The sequence below is a fragment of the Panthera uncia genome (genome assembly GCF_023721935.1).
Source record: "Panthera uncia isolate 11264 chromosome D3 unlocalized genomic scaffold, Puncia_PCG_1.0 HiC_scaffold_8, whole genome shotgun sequence".
Taxonomy (NCBI): Eukaryota; Metazoa; Chordata; class Mammalia; order Carnivora; family Felidae; genus Panthera; species Panthera uncia.
This window is the reverse complement of record NW_026057586.1, coordinates 55,855,638-55,872,729: the sequence shown is the minus strand read 5'-3', so window position 1 is coordinate 55,872,729 and position 17,092 is coordinate 55,855,638. Positions and strand designations below refer to the sequence as shown.

Sequence of the window (17,092 nt, the reverse complement as noted above, 5' to 3'; positions counted from 1 at the left end):
ACGAGTGGGTAGGGGTCAGGAAGGAAGTAGCCAAGATTTGGGGGACTCCTTGCCGGGGAGCATATAAGGGGAAAGACGCACTCGAAGATACAGCCGCAGCCACCTCCCTCCCACGTGAAAGCCCGAGCGGCCGCCCCGCGTCCACTCCGCTCCCCGGGGAGCGGAACCCGGAGCGAGGCAGGTGCGGCGGGAGCATGCGCGCGGGGCCGGCAGGGGAGGCTCCCTCGCCCCCACCCCGCGCGTGCACCCTCGCGCCCCTCCCGCCGGGCACCTCGGGGCCAGCGGCGCCGCAGCCTGGGCCGGCCGAGCTTCGCCGCTCCGGCTCGCGCCCCGCCGGCCTGTCGCCGAGTCGGCGTTGCGGGCGGCCCGGCTCTGCTCGGGGTAAGGACGACGCGGCAGCCCGAGCCGTGTGGTCGGGGGACCGCGTGAGCGCCCACGGCCGCCGCCGCCGCCGGGGTTGGCCCCGGGCCCCGCGCCCGACTGAGGGGCGTGCGCGTCGCCCGCGGCGAGGCCGGGCCGGGCCAGGGGGCGGTGGCGGTTAGGAGTCGCCTCCTCCCGGCGCCGGCTCTTTCTCTTTCTCTTTCGCCGCCGGGCGCGCGCCGGGCTCCCCGCGCGAGGCGCTGCCCCACTTGTCACCCACTTCGGACGGGCGTGGCGTGGCCCCGTACCGTCCCGCTCCCGGCCGCCGCGGCCACCTGGGCCGGGGGTGTCGGCGCGGCCACCTGGGCGGGGAGGCGCCGGTTCAGCCTCGGCCCGCGGGACGAGGGCCGGGGCGGGATTCCAGGCGGTCCCAAGCCGGCCTCAGGCCACCGGGCGCCCGGCGGTGGGCGTTTGGCTTTTGTTTTCTCGGGGCGGGCGTCCCCGGTCTCCCCCCTTCTCCGCCGACAGCTGTCGTGTGTGGCGGTACAAGGCTGCGGCCGAGACACCCTCGGGCGCTTCCTCACTCCAGCCCCTTTTCCTCCCTGGTCGTGCTCTCCCAAGTTCTGCCCAGCCCCGGGGCCGGAGCGGAGGAAGTGCGCGCTGGGGGACGCCTCGCCAATCTGTGGCTGTTTAACTAGAGCCAGCCACAAGCCCAGAACTACGCCCCGGGGAGCGCTGCCCAAGCCTCCCGGGCTTTCTTCGCGGAGATGGGCCGAGGGCGAGGCGAGCGGACCTGGGGACACCTGGGCCAGCGCCGCAGTTACCTGCGGGATTGGTGGAAGCCTTTCCCCAAGGTGGGAGAATTCTGGTGGCTTTTGTCGCCTGCCTTTTAAATCCTGCAGTCTTTGATTAAAGTCCATATGATGTACTTTATTTTGTATATGCCTTTATCCACTTAGAGGGTCATTCTTAATCTGTCCATGCCTGGAGGTGAAAACTAAATAAAAGGAAGGTCTGGTCATTGTCATTGTTAAGACTCCCGCATATGAAAGCCCCATGGAGTTCAGTCTGGTCACCGTGACCTGCCCTGCTGGGGCGGTTCCATGCCCAGGAGACTCACACTAAGGGTTATTTGGTCTCCACGCCCAAAGTGGCACCGTCTCTTGGATCCCTGTTGGAGGGATCCCTGTTGAACTGTTGGAGCTGTTCTAGAAGGCATGGGTCAGCCTCCAGTTTCACTCCTTTCCTGAAATAAGGGTAGTGAGGTCTCCTGGTGTTTTCTAGTCCCCTTTACTCAAAAATGTTAGAATGGGAAACAGGTGGAATTTGTTCTTGATGCTTGATAATATAGACTTTGAATGCATTTAGCTCTTCACAAGATGCTAAAAATGTCTTTTCATGGTATCCTAGAATCAGGAAAGAGTTTGAAAGAGGAGAGATTTCTCTAACATCCAAGTGGATCGGATTCTGCTATATTCACATGGAGTGTGATTGTTAAGCAGGAGAGATGAGCTTACAAATGCTATTGATTATGCTCTCAGATTGTAAGGTACATTGATGAGTTTGTATCTCCTGTAGCTCTTGACTGTGGAATTCTTTATTCAGCGCTTTGCGGGGCAGTATTGGTTTACCTCTACTATGAGCTCTCAATCTGTTTTCTAATAAAGGAATTGGTGAGACGGTGATCTGGTGAAGACAGATGAAAGAAAACTAAGGAAATGTCTTTTACTTTTTACCTTAAGGAGATGTGTGGTTTTAAGTTGATCACAAGAATCTTAGGTGAGTGCTACCACCTACCTATATGTTTCATTGCGATACTTGTGTGATTTGTATCTTAAATTACACTTCTAATTCATCATAAAAATTTCAATTGTCATTTGTACAATAAGCCATTTACTATGTATGTTCATACATTTGTATGACAAACCACCAAAAGCTTGAGCTTTTAGTGCGTTGGGTAGATAAAACATGCAAACCAAATGTTTGTAAACAAAATAATGTGATAGGAACATGAGGATTTGAGACTAAAACAATGTATAATCAAATGCCATCAGTCTGAAACAGGTAGTGGTCAGGGAGTCTGGCAAGGAGAGGGTCTTTGGGATCTGGAGTGATCAGAAGAGAACACAGAGTTGGGTCTTGGGCTGAGTCTTGAGGTGTGTGGATCTTCCATAGATTGACAGGGTGAAGGAAGAAGAGATTGGGGGCCTAAGAGGGAGAAGGGGGTTTCACTCCTCAAAAGGAATGATTATGATTTGTTTAGGACTAAGAAAGATTATTTGCAGTGCCCACATTGGGAATTGTGGTTGTACATGCTCTTCCCATCAGCTCCTACCGTCCCAAACTAGAAACCATTTATTCTTCATGATCAAGGTAATTCTCCTGGGAAGGCATCCCTGATTTTCACACCAGACTTCCTTCCTTTGGCTTCCACGTTCCCTAGTTCACCTATAAATGCATATGTAAAAACAGGTATTTTTTTTTTGATGGTCCAGGCTTTAGATTTTACCATTTCCTGTTTATTTTTAAAAATTGAGATATAATTAACGTATTAGTTTCAGGTGTACGGCATGATGATTTATGGATATATTGTGAAATAATTATCACAATTAATTTGAGTTAACATCCATCACCACACATAGTTACACATTTTTTTCTTGTGATGAGAACTTTTAAGATCTATTAGCAACTTTCAAATATACAATAAATATAGTGTTATTAACTATGATTGCCATTAATGAGGGTCATCAAAAAAGTTTTATATATTTTCCACAATTTAGTGTCTGCCTTTTAAGTAACATGTGTTCAGTAAGGGTATGAACAGGTCCTTAGATCTCTTTTTATTTGGAATATTTTTGGACTGTAGTCGTAGCTTTTTTTTTAAACTTTTTTTTTAATGTTTATTTATTTTTGAGACAGAGACAGAGCATGAACGGGGGAGGGTCAGAGAGAGAGGGAGACACAGAATCGGAAGCAGGCTCCAGGCTCTGAGCCATCAGCCCAGAGCCCGACGCGGGGCTCGAACTCATGGACCGCGAGATCGTGACCTGAGCTGAAGTCGGACGCTTAACCGACTGAGCCACCCAGGCGCCCCTGTAGTCATAGCTTTTTAACTTAAATGATAATAACCCTTTGCGGCCTGGGATGGTACTTGACAAGTGGTTAAGTGCATAGACAACAGATATATGTAGGACTGAATCCCTGTGTGAGCAGGCAGCTGCTGAGCAGAGGCATGGGGTGATAAAAGCAGCAGTCAGGAGGATCATTCTGATTATGAAGGGAGATTTGCAGATGGAAAGCTCTGGAGTTCTTACCTTGAAGGAGGGGGAGTCCTGAAGCCACTGGGGGGTAAGGCTGTATGGGAAGCACTAGGCCACCCAGTCTGACCAAGGAAGCAAAAGGAGCCCCAGCCTCTCTGCTCCCTCTCCATTCCTTCACACGTCTTTACTTCTTCTCTAGAGCTGAAGGAGAGTTTGAAAATTACAGATAAGTGTTCATTGTTTCCATCAAGTATTTTAATTCAGAAGGAATGCTGCTGTTAAAATGGGGAAATTAGCAGGAGAGCCAGGTAGGTGGTTGAGGAGGGGGGGTGGGGGGTGGAGCAGATAAGATCAGTTTATAAAATACACAATTGAAAGAGACACTGAAGTGGCGGTGAGTTTGGAGAGAGCAACTGTGATGTTGGGCCAGGAATGGCGGTGACAGTAAAAGAGACAGGGTGAATAAATCAGCACAGAGGTGAGAGAGCAGGTCCAGGACTGTGGGCTGCACCCAGTGACAGTGTCAGTGAGAGAAACAAAGAAGTGGTCAGAAGGGGGAGGAAAACCAGGCGTCAACAGTAATAGGGATGCCAGTGGAGGAGGTTCTGCAGGAAACTCTGAGTTAAGTCTCATCAGTTGCAGATGAAAAACCCCAACTGAGAAGGTGTGGTTGAACTTGGCTGGCACCAGGTGATCTCAGTGGTAAGGCTTCAGCGTGAGCTGTTGGTAGCATTTGCTGTCCGTTTCAGGGATGTAGATGTCCCCTTCAATATGAATAGTCTTTCCTTGTTTCCAAAGCATTTCCATCTTACAGTATTGGTAAGCATATTTTGAGCATAGTTTATTATAGGCACATACCTCCAAGTGAAGAAAACTATTTAGATTCATTAAAAAACCCCCAATGGACTGTTCACACACTCTTACAGTAAGTAGTGTAAATATAGATACTATCTTGTACTTGCAGCAAAATAAAGCAAAAACAATGAATTAGAACATACTCGGGAAAAATGAAAATCTTCATTGACACACGTAATATTATCTTTTGTTTAAACATTTGCATTACTTTTTTTTCTCTTAGAATAGTACCTGAGAAGAATCTATCCCTGTTTGATTTTGCAAATACAACAAACTTTACACAGTAGCAGTGGAAAAATGAAACATTTACTCTGATTCCATTAGTTGTCACTGCTCTGCTCCCCTGCTCTGTGTGTGCCTTTCGGGGAAGATGTCATTGCAGTAGAGCTCAGCGTCACCTGCTGAAACTTTCTTCATTTTGTATCGATTTCAGCTCATGTGAAGAGTGTTCTCTTAATGAAGCTAGACATTGTGGAGAATGTTTATGCATCCTTTCTGAAGGTGGATCTTAAATGATGAAAGTGTGGTCGCTGCCACAATTAATAATTGATTAATTGTTTGGAAAGTATCAGGTGTGGGATGTGGGCAATGGAGCAGAAGTGCACGCATCTTTCTTTGTCACCGTGACTAGCTAGAGAGACCATATTTAACTAGAGGGACAGATGGACAGCACAACACTTTTTATGCACTGTGCTTTGGTGTGTAAGCTATTATGCTAGCTTTTAGGATTATGACAGCCTTTTAGATTAAATCATTGTTGCCCTACTCCCTGTCCTTTTGAGGGAGAGATGAATGAAGGAGCCCAAATAGGTGCAAGGCATTTTTGCTGGGTATCCACTTGGTGTCAGTTGCATTCTCTGTGTATGGGGATGGCTACTACAGACATAACTCCTGCCTTCTTGGAGCCGATAGTCAAGTGAGGGAACAGATATGAAACAGACTCCAAATAAATGTAGAAGGACAAACTTTCAAGTGTACTATGAGAAAGATCAACAGGAGTGCCTTATATGGGTTTGTGGGTCATAAAAGTCCTCTCTGAGGATAAGTAGCTGCTGCTAGCTGGGTAGGGAGCAGGGCAAAAAGAAGTTTAGGCAGAGGTAAGCACACATGTGAAGCCCCCCACTCCCACCACCCCCTCCCTCGACCCGGGAGAGCAGCTGGTACAGTTGTAGGTGCCAGAGCATGATCCCTGCCCGTAGGGGCCATACTGAGGATCATACATTCTATTTTTCTTGCCATGGGAAGGCTTTGGAGAGTCTGAACAGGGTGTGACATGGCCTGCTTTATGTCCCCTGAGACCACTCTGGCTGCCTTCTACAGAACATTGTGCGGGTGGCAAGACCAATTAGGACACCACTGCAGGCGTCTAGGTGGGAGTCCTGCTGCTTGGACCAGGGAGGTAGGGGTGGAGATGAGTAGAAATGGAAGGATTTGGGGAGTATTTTGATGGTAGAATCTTATAAAATTGCTGATAGATTAAAGGATAGGGGAAAGGAATCCAGTGTTTTCCCCTGATCTGTAGCATGAGAAACTGGGGACAACTGGTGGGAAGAAGACTTGGTAACTTTTCCTTAACCATTTTTCCAGTGAAAGACCTATTGGATATAAAGTATATTTAGGGAGATAACTCAATGTCATTTGATATGTGATATGTGTTATTTATCCAGCACTGTGCTGGGCACAGGGTTTTGAAGTTTAGCAGATGTGGTCTTTCCCTCTTCTTTGGCTGTAGGATTTTTGTATTCTGCCTGGCTCACACCTCACACCAGACCCAATGTACCTCCTGAACTTGAATATCCAGTCTGTCTGCAAATGGGCACATGCACCCAAATACGTGTAATCTCAGAGCCTGCTGTCAAGCTGCCTTGGTGGTAGCATTTTCAGTCATGAATGAGGAGGTTTAAAATTACTGGATGTACCACATGGACCATTTACTACTCAGTTTCCTTATGCCACGGTGTCCCAACACTGATCCTAACACTGGGAGACTCTGCCAGGCCTTCAAAGTTCTTTGGTCCTATGACTGTAAGCCATTGCTTACCTTCATGGTTCCTTCTCTTATGAGTACACCAGAGTTGGAGATGAGACTTCCTTGAGTGACAGCATTTAAAAAATTGCTTTTGGTCGTTATTGATGAAATTTGTTTCTAAATAAAAACCAAGGAGCAGATGATAGACATGATTCCAGGCCTGTATAAGTGGATCCAGGTTAACACTGATGCCAGTGCAAGGCCCAGTTCATAGTTGAGCAGATGTTCTGCTTTTGCCTTTGGTTTTCTAGGTCTGGCCATGCATGAGAAACTGGGTGAACTTCAGTAGATGGAACGACTGGTGAGAAGCAGACTTGGTAACTTTGCTTTGATCATTTTTCCCCTGAAGGACCTGCTGGATATAGGCTATTTTTAGGGAGACAACTCGATGTGGTTGTGTTATATGACATGTGTACACTGAGTTGGCACTCTTTGGCAAATGGAGTTAAGGCCTAAATCCAGGGTCACCAATTTGGATGTATGTAAAGGGGCCAGGCAGGTAAGGGGCCTGAGTGAAATAGGCAGATAGAAGAAAACTCACAAAGCACTCTTGATTTCTATTTTCTCACCTTTGAAAACTGGGCATAGATACTTGTCTACCATAGAAACTTCTTCCTTTTTTTTTTTTTTTTTTAGATGTTTATTCATTTTTGGGAGAGGGAGCCTGAGTGGGGGAGGGGCAGAGAGAGAGGGGGCAGCTATCTGAAGCAGGCTGTGTGCTGACAGCAGCGAGCCCAGCCCAGTGTGGGGCCCTACCTCACCAACAATGAGATTGAAGGTCTTCGACCTGAGTGGAAGTCCAACGCTCAGCTGACTGAGCCACCCAGATGCCCCTATCATAGGAAGCTCTGTAAGAACAAGGGCAGTGGGAACGGAGAAAAATCCCCTCAGTGCAGTGGAAACAGTAGGGAGTAGTCTTATATGGCTTAAAGGGGTAGCTAATATTAAAACAAACAAACAAGCAAAACACCCAAAACCCTCAGATTGGAAATCTGCATTTTAAATGATTAAAAAATGTTTAAACGTTTATTCTTGAGAGACAGCGAGAGCGAGAGCGAGAGAGAGCGAGAGAGAGAGAGAGTAAGAGAGAGAGAAGAGGGGCAGAGAGAGAGGGAGACACCAAATCAGGAAGCAGAGCCTGCTCCAGGCTCTGAGCCGTCTACATAGAGCCCAACGTGAGGCTTGAGCTTGTGAACCGTGAGATCATGACCTGAGCGGAAGTCTGACACATAACTTACTGAGCCACCCAAGTGCCCCAGATATGTGCATTTTTAAAAATGTGAAATACCCTATTTAAAAATACTGGCTTGAACCTTTTAGGACGCCAATAAGGTAGACAGTATATTTGCAGACTAGATGCAGTTGTGGGCTGTCATTTTACAACCTCTGACTTGTGGGGTCTTATTTATCATGGTGGGGGAATATCAGAAACATACCAGTTTCTTGTTCCACTAATTCCTCCCCATTTAAGTCTGCCTTGATTAAATCTGGGAGTTAAGAGTGGGAATCTGGGCCCAGCCCTGTGACTCTGTAAGGCATATGCTTGTGTAGGGGGCTGGGGTTATCAAAATTTGGGTTGAACCTAGACTTTTTAAAGCTTTCAATCATGTTTCTATGGAATTTTTTTATGTCTCCATTGTTAATATATATGTTTTTCATCAAATGTCTAAGAGTTTGTATCACCTATGGACACCTATGATTGGAGGGGGACAGTGTCTTCTCTTGCTTTTGGGATTTTGCACATTTGTATCTGCCTTTCTTGTTGCTGTGAATTTTACTCCTCCAAGAAGCCTCCAAGTCTCCCAAAAACTGGATCACCCCCACCCCCAGTTTCCTGCACAATGTGCTGTCATAGGCTATTTCACTCTGAAGGGTGGAGCCTTACTTTTTGTGTCCCAGGGAACTTTTTGGATTCAGTTCACCATGTCTCTGTAAAGCCTAGGAATTTCCTGACATATGTCAGAGAGCAGTAAATAAAAATTGAATGATTTTGAGTCAATTAGTGACAGGTTCATATAGAAAAGGAGTGCCACTAAATCCTTAGCATTTTGGGATTCTGTTGCGTATCTAGCTGAGACTTTCAATTCGATGGAAAATGTAAGAGCTGACCTTTCCTCCACTCATTTTATTATTATTATGGTCACATATCAAAGGGAATGTAAAGGTTTTTCTCTTTTTGCTTTATGGCAAAAGATATTCTTCTAATTCCCTGTCATTATACCCTTCAGTTCTGGTCTTAGACATCATCAAGGTGAATTATTAGAGATGCCATGATAGCACTTCCAGATCTATATTTTATGCACTCCATTTCTGAGGATAGTTAGAAAAAAGATTTTTCCCCTTCCTCTTCTAAAACTGTGAGCTTTCTGTGGTTTTATTTCAAGAAGATATGTGGATGTTTCTCTGGCAGCTTAACACATACAGCTGAGCTTAGAATAGGAACTGTTAGGGCTAACAGACCAAGAATTTGAGAAGTCTTGACCAGCACAGGAGAACATCTTTTTGCTAAGTGCACCTGGAACAAGCCAAGGCTCATAGGTGATTTTCAAGGTGATAGACTTCTGTGTAGGGCCATGAGTATACTTCATTGGTTTTGTTAATTGAATGTCACAGATACTTGGTAATTGTTAGAAAGATAATAGGGTAGGGCATGTTGCTGGATTCTGTACCCCATGTAAATTAGCAGCTGTCAGTTGGCATCCATCTTATGTGTAGACCCTGTATACAGTTCAGACGTGTCCTCCCTGCCGGCTGTTGCCATCTTTGTGTTTTGTGTGAAGGGCAATGCGCAGCCATTTTACTGCAGTCAGTTATCAGTAATCTTTAGGGCCACTTTATTCTTCTATGGTGAGGACAAGAAGATATCACTGTCAGTCTTTTCAGAACTGTCTGGCATCTGTGTCTAAAACAAACAATGCCCATTGCTGTGGAGTAAATGGTGAGGAAAAAGAAAGGGCGCTGTGGAGGGTACAGTTATACATTAATTACCCATGTGATGCACAAAGTGTAAAGCTGGGAGGTATGGTTTTAAATTGGGCTTATGTCCAAGTAAGTTGTCTTTCAAGTTTTTAGAAGTTTCAGCTCATGTAGCTGTAACTTCTATCGTAGACCAACCGTAGCTTACGAATAAGCTCCTGCTGTTCCACATTTAACAATTTAGACTTACCATTTTTGTTTTTAATTTTAGAGGGTTTGGGAGTAATCTGAATCAGACTTTTCTCAATCCCTGTTATCAACAGAAATGTTTTTGTTCTAAGGGGCTGCCATGGGCACTGTGGGCTGTTTAGCAGGAGCATCCCCGGCCTCTACCCACCAGACGTCTGTAGCACCTCCTCCCACTTAGTTGTGACAACCCAAAATGTCTTCCGACATTTCCAAATGTCCCCTGGGGAGAGGACAGAGAGGGAGAATCACCCCTGGTTGAGTCTGATCTAATTCAGCCTGTTTTATAGATAACAGATCAGAGATCCAGTTGTATTAAGCAATGTGCCCAAGGTCAAAAGTCATTATGTGAGAATATGAATTACAAAACAAATGATCTAACTTGAAGGAGCTTATCAGTTCAAAACTCATTTTTCTCTTGTAAAAAATCGTTCTTATCATAGTAAATGGTCCCTGATTCTGTCTTGCCATGACTAGCCAAATACAGCTGTCACAGCTGTTAATCAAACTGTGGCAAAGACCTAAATTAATAGTGCTTCAAAAGCTAAAACAAGTTGTAAAGTAACTGAAAATTTACTATATTGGTAAGTAGTTTATAAAATTACTTGGTTTTGAGCTCTGTAGTCTTATGGCTTTATGTTCTTTACCCAATTCATGAATTCCTACTAATAACAAGGATAAATTGTCACATATATTTCTAATCTAAATCCCTTATTGCAGAGAGGCCAAAATGAAAGCCCAGCAAAAGACCTGATGTACTCAGGTTGATCCACCTGAGTAGTGGCAGAGTTGGACCCTTCATTTGGCCTTCTTGAGCTCCGGCTCAGGCTGTTTTCTATTACTGCATGTCAGCTTTTGTTTTCATAGCCAGGCTTTGCAGTAAAGTTGTATTCAGTAGCGTGGCAAATCTTATTCTAGAGTAATAATTAATCTTTTGTGTGCTTGCACAGTTGGGAATTATGAAGCCAGTAACACAAATATCTGCTAAGTAAGAGTACCCTCATTCATTCCATAGATGTTTATTCAGTGTCTGCTTTGACCAAGGATGTGCTAAGCTGTGGAATGTAAGGGATACGGGAAGGATGTTGTTAGATGTTGAGATGCAGGTCTACCCTCAGGAAACTCACAACCAGAGACACATTCAAATTTGAGGCTTCTCTGTGTCACATCAGAGAAGATGCACTGATTTATTCATATATTTATTTATTTAACTGCATTTTTGGGTACTTGCTGCATACCAGGCATTGGCACTGGATACTCTGTCCATTTAGTCCAGAAAATACCCAGAATGAAGCTGGGAGGGGACAGTGTGTGCTAATGAGTGGGCCCTCAGACTCTACAAGAGACGTGAAAAATATCAGTGCCTGTGCTGACAAGAGAGTAACTGTGCTTCTAAAAGTTAGTGAGAATATCTTTGTCAAGTCCATAGCTGACAAGCATCATTGTTGTGTTCCACAGATGGTGGATAGAAGCTGACTGTGAAAGGTCACACAGTGGCAGGGTTGAGTTACCTTCATGCCAGTTCTAGTAATTGTCAGCTGGATCATATAGCACTCCCTCCAGAGACCAGGTGTTACAGAAGGAAGAAGACGTTCAAGGTGTTAATCAGCCCCTTGTAGGGATGACTGATGTCTCAGGGTTGTGTTATTTTGGTATTGTTTGTGTGGACACTGTTGGCATACAGCACAAAAGAAGAGAGTTCATTTTTTGGAAACGGTGAAAAGTCTCTGTTCTCATCTTTGAATGTTCTTGTTGTGTGTTATATCACAAGTGAAAATAATAAATTCACCAATATATATGCCCTTCTGCATGAGCATTAAAAATGTTCTCCAAGTTTTCCCCAGGCTAAGTCACTAAACATGTCAGTCAAAGCCAAAAATAAAAAAGAAATAGTTTATAAATTACTTTGAGAGATGATTTAATCCACTCACCTTCTTTAAATTATTCTGATTTTTACCTAATCCACTTCAAAGTTTCCATAATGAATATTCTTATGACTAAATAAAGGCCCAGGCCCCTTTTATATCCCTCTTTAGGATCACACTTTCCTACAGGTAATGGGGGTCTTTCTTCTGAGACTAAAAGTGAAAGAACCTTTAAAGAAGGAACAGCAAATGGAGTTTCTTTATTTCTGTTTTGTACCCAAAGTTTACACTTACTTCCACCCCTGGCCAGGCATAAAATAAAAGCTTAAATAAATGGCTTAGGGTGTATTTGTCACCCATATTCCTTTTTCACTTGTTTGTTGAAGTAGACACAGGAAGAACCAAGGTAGAAGAATGTTTACGAATGTTTATAGGTCAGGAGTTCCAACTGTACCAACCCTTTGACAACATATATTTGTAACATCCCTCTTAGTATCTTGAAATGAAGTTATTAGGTAAATAATTTACCTGCACAAACTTTCAAAAAAGTCATTATGATGTCCATATATAATATAATGGGAGAAATAAGTGGAAGGTAATTCATGATTAAATGATACTCCAAACGTTTGGACATGATTAGTGTAGAAAATAAAGTGAAGTAGTTGGATAGCTTGTATTATATATAAATTCACCGATAAAAGTGCTGATGGGGGATTGTATCAAGGAAGGGCAGTCTTTGAGCACTGTTGTGCTTAATAACATCATCTTCTGAAATGGTGAAAATATTTGCTAAAGTTCTGCATGAAACATCATAAAACCTTTCCTCAATTTACAGAGTTGCATTCCTAGGAAAGACAGGAAATATTAAAACCATTGCAAAAAGTACTTTTTGATTAAAATACAAAATGAAATTATGCTCCCAGTTCAGAGACACATAAAGTTTTTGCACATACTTGAATGTCAAGTGAGAGACTCTCACCTTTTAAAAGTGAGAGCCTTTGCAGTACCCTATTTCTTTCTTTCTTTCTCTTTTCTTTTCCTTTTTTGTTCTTTCTTTCTTTCTTTCTTTCTTTCTTTCTTTCTTTCTTTCTGGAATTGAGAAAGAAAATTAGTGTTAGCATATGGGGCTTACCCATGTATGGTTTGGCAGTAAGAGTCCTGTATACAAACTATATGTCCCCCTCATTTGTGAGTTATCTACATCTTATAAGCTGCCTTCTTGCCTTTGCGGTTGCTGCTCTGAGCATGTTTTGAGACTTGGGGGAGAGGAGGGTAGGATTAGAATCCAGTCCATTGTCACAGCTTGAATATGATTGTAAGAAGCCACAACAAAGACTTAAATTTCCACAAAGTAGTATTTTAATGGGGTTTGACATCAGTCAAAATTCAGAGAGTACAGTGATGTCTATGATTGGTGCTTGCAAGGACTGAAAGTTAACATGTGCCGTGTACTCATATGCACCCAAACACCTCCACACTCATACTCACATTGGATGATTTGGGCTTTGTTGTTAAATTGGTAATCATTAGGGGCGCCTGGGTGGCTCGGTCGGTTAAGCGTCCGACTTCAGCTCAGGTCATGATCTCACGGTCCGGGAGTTCGAGCCCCGCGTCAGGCTCTGTGCTGACAGCTCAGAGCCTGGAGCCTGTTTCAGATTCTGTGTCTCCCTCTCTCTCTGTTCCTCCCCTGTTCATGCTCTGTCTCTCTCTGTCCCAAAAATAAATAAACGTTAAAAAAAAATTAAAAAAAAATTGGTAATCATTACTGTCCATGAGCGATATAAAGGCTTGTTCCACTGAAGTTCAGTTTGCTTGCCACTGTATACTTAGAATCGGATATAGTGAAAGACTGTGCTGGAAGGGTAGGGCGTGTGGTCTTTTGAAGTCTTTTTCTCATGATGCAAACCAGAGTTGAGAATAGGCTAACATATCTGGTAACCTACAAATTAAAGTTGTGTCCTGGTCTGACCATGCAAATGGGGGGCTTAGCTTTTGACACTCAACAGTGAGGATGGGGTCAGACAGCATGGGAATCTGAAGGGGTGTGTTGTGGGTTTGGCCTCTGTCACTGTCTGCCTTGAGGATGCTATTCAAACCCTGGTGCCTCTCTGAACCTGTCTTTTTAGCAGATGTGCATTGATTTTGGAGGTGAGCATTAAGCCATTTTCTTGATTATTGCTTGTATGTGCAAAGCTTTTGGTAAGTTCCCAAGTAGTTTACAAAAATCAGACCCACAGGTTTTATAGTCATTTTTATTTGATATGATCTCTGGGCTTTCTGTCACTTTTTTTTTTTTTTTTTTTTTGGCCTCTTGTTTTATGCTGTATCTATAACCCAAATGTAGAAACACCTGGGCAGAATGCATCCAGTGGTTTTTTTAATTAATACAAATATACAACTGGACCAGATGTAAAGGAAGCAGAGAAAATTGGCATATTAAATTATTTAAGATTCACTCTTTGAATTTTGGAAGGTTTATGGTAGTTTAATTTGGTAGAAAGTTTAATGTGAAAGAATGTGTAAGGTCGTGATGCAGAAGCTCTTAACTTAGGCTAACTTCCACATTTATTTAGCTCTATATAAGGTGTCTTGTAAAAGTTTGTTTGGTATTTCTATAGTACTTCATACTCTTAGAACATATCCACATGGATTTCAGTTATTACTTGTTTTAAACATGTGCTGATATTGCTACATAGTGATTTCTCAAGGTTATTAGTTATTATTAGTTATTAGTGGCAGTACACTCCTAGCCAGAGTATTTCAGAAATCTCTTTGTCTTTATTTAAAAAATTTTAGTTGAATAAAAACATGGTGTTTTGTAGGCCATCGACTACTCAGAATTTCTATACTAGAAGAAATGGTTTTGTGAGGAAACTGAAGTGATTAGCATTCTGAATATCTCAGTGTGTCATATAAAGAAAATGCATATGAAAGGTCTTAAGATTGGTTGGATAAAATTTACTCTGTTAATTCCCCATTAGCTCTTTTACCTAAGAGAGTTAGGGTTTGTTACTTTCTAAGATGTAAGTATTGTGAAACTTGACATTTTTGCTAGCTTTTGAGAAGATGGCAACTGCTGAGCTTTCTTTGCTGAATTATATCCAGTCAGTTGAGATAAAAATGAATTGGAAATAAATGGTTATGGCGAACAATTAACATGCAGTAAAAAACCCCTTAAGAACAAAGCTGGTTATACAGTTAGGTGGCACTGTTTCCTTTTCCTTTTCAAAGATTTGACTAAGTGTAATTAAAATATAAAGAGGTCTCATGTGGTCTTATTTAGATCTAGCCAGATTAAAAACAAATAGGAAAAGTAAATTATAAACCAGTTTGAGGTGAAGATCCATCTCCCATCTGTTACTGAAACATATCTTTCAACCCATGGGCAGAAAGTGACTGGTTGTGTAGGGCTGCTGAGCAAACATTGAGGTGCTCTCTAGAGTTGCTCAAGGTGGCTTCAAGGGCCAGGCAAGTCACTTAAGTAGGTGAAGTGGTCCTGGGTTTAAGACAGGAAGGAGTCATGGGCTTGTGGGGCCCTGGTGCCTTTGGGAGTTTGAGTTCTTGTTGCCATGCCTAATGTTTTATTTGTTTATTTTTCCCTAATCAGAGTCAGAAATCCAGTTATGTTAAATGTGTATGTGATTTCCATTCTATTGTAGAACCATCTCTCTCTTTTCTGTCCTCCAAACTCGTAATACTTGGTGTCTGGAGCAGAGGCTCCCAGCTTTGGGGCTGTTTTATATACCAACAAAACTGTATGTTAGCTTAAGAGAGTTGCCAATATTTTATTTTTTCATGGACAGACAAAAACCAAACCAGCCACCTTGTGTATGACCTCTTTTAAGGAAGGTCACCATAACAACAGAAATATAGGAAAAAAATCATCCCAGAACAATGAATTTTTTTGTTCTAACAGACACAGTAGCAGAAAAAAGAGTTATGAAACTTCTCAGATGTGAAAAGTTTCAATATAACTGTAAAAATGATTTTGATGATGTCACACTATGATATTGTTTCATGTTAATATTTTTTTTTTGATATGGATTTTTCAATTTGGGCTCTTTGGGCGATATTTGAAATAAAGACAGGATGCTCACTTATTCTGGTACTTTCATTTTTTTTATAACAACTTAAAAAACAACTACACATAGTTATTGACAAAAAGGAGCAAGAATCAACACTAGTTTGCTCAGCTTGCTGTAGTTGGCATAATGTAGGATGTAGGAAGTTTTAATAGTTTTTGAAGTAAAATATTGTGTATTTGCTTTGTTTTATTTTATTTTATTATTATTTTTTAAATGTTTATTTATTTTGAGAGGGACAGAGAGCTCCTGTGTGCGAGCAGGGGAGGGGCAGAGAGAGAGGGAGAGAAAGAATCCTAAGCAAACCATGTGCTATCAGTGCTATGAGCACAGAGGCCAACTTGGGGCTCTGTCTCACGAATTGCGAGATCATGACCTGAGCCAGAGCCAAGAGTAGGAGGCCTAACTGACTGAGCCACCAAGGCGCCTGCATTTGCTGTTTTTAATGCTTGTCCCCCAGTGTCTTGCACTGTGTTTTTCAGAGATGTGGAATGCACTGTTTTGGAGTTGGCCAGGCCCGTGGGCAATGGGCCTCAGTCCGGCTCTCATCAGTCCTGCCTCCTGATGTACTCCTGTCCTCGCTTTGTTTGTTGTCTGGGCTCATCTGAATTTCACTTCAGTCTGGTTGGTTTAGCTGTTCAGGCTTATTCAGAATTTTTTGTTTAACTTTTCAGAATTCCTAAGCATCCATTTTTACACTTAAAATGTTGATGCCTTTGGTTGAGTAAACAAATGTTCAGAAATACCCCGGCTTTGAATGCAAATTGGTGCAGCCGCTCTGGAAAGCAGTGTGGAGGTTCCTCAGAAAATTAAAAATAGACCTACCCTATGACCCAGCAATAACACTGCTAGGAATTTATCCAAGGGATACAGGAGTACTGATGCATAGGGGCACTTGTACCCCAATGTTTATAGCAGCACTCTCAACAATAGCCAAATTATGGAAAGAGCCTAAATGTCCATCAACTGATGAATGGATAAAGAAATTGTGGTTTATATACACAATGGAATACTACGTGGCAATGAGAAAAAATGAAATATGGCCTTTTGTAGCAACGTGGATGGAACTGGAGAGTGTGATGCTAAGTGAAATAAGCCATACAGAGAAAGACAGATACCATATGGTTTCACTCTTATGTGGATCCTGAGAAACGTAACAGAAACCCATGGGGGAGGGGAAGGAAAAAAAAAAAAAGAAGTTAGAGTGGGAGAGAGCCAAAGCATAAGAGACTGTTAAAAACTGAGAACAAACTGAGGGTTGATGGGGGGTGGGAGGGAGGGCAGGGTGGGTGATGGGTATTGAGGAGGGCACCTTTTGGGATGAGCACTGGGTGTTGTATGGAAACCAATTTGACAGTAAATTTCATATATTAAAAAAAAAACAACAAAGTAACAATTACTGAACTATAAAAAAAAAAAAAAAAAAAGAAAAACCCCCGCTTTGACTCCTTGCTCAGCCATTTTTTGCCATGTGAACTT

The 17,092-nt window shown here is 42.9% G+C and overlaps 1 protein-coding gene across 4 annotated transcripts in view; it reads left to right on the top strand.

Annotated features, from left to right (window-relative positions):
- The first annotated feature begins 256 nt into the window (after positions 1-256).
- Positions 257-17,092, top strand: part of L3MBTL4 (L3MBTL histone methyl-lysine binding protein 4) — a 448,796-nt gene continuing 431,960 nt past the window's right edge. For 2 of the 4 annotated variants that reach the window (XM_049620401.1, XM_049620402.1), the window contains exon 1: positions 258-381. The gene's annotated coding sequence lies outside the window, so the exon portion shown is untranslated. Of the gene's footprint in view, positions 382-1,389; positions 2,140-17,092 lie in introns of those variants that run through there. The other 2 variants (XM_049620399.1, XM_049620400.1) reach the window with 2 other exon arrangements.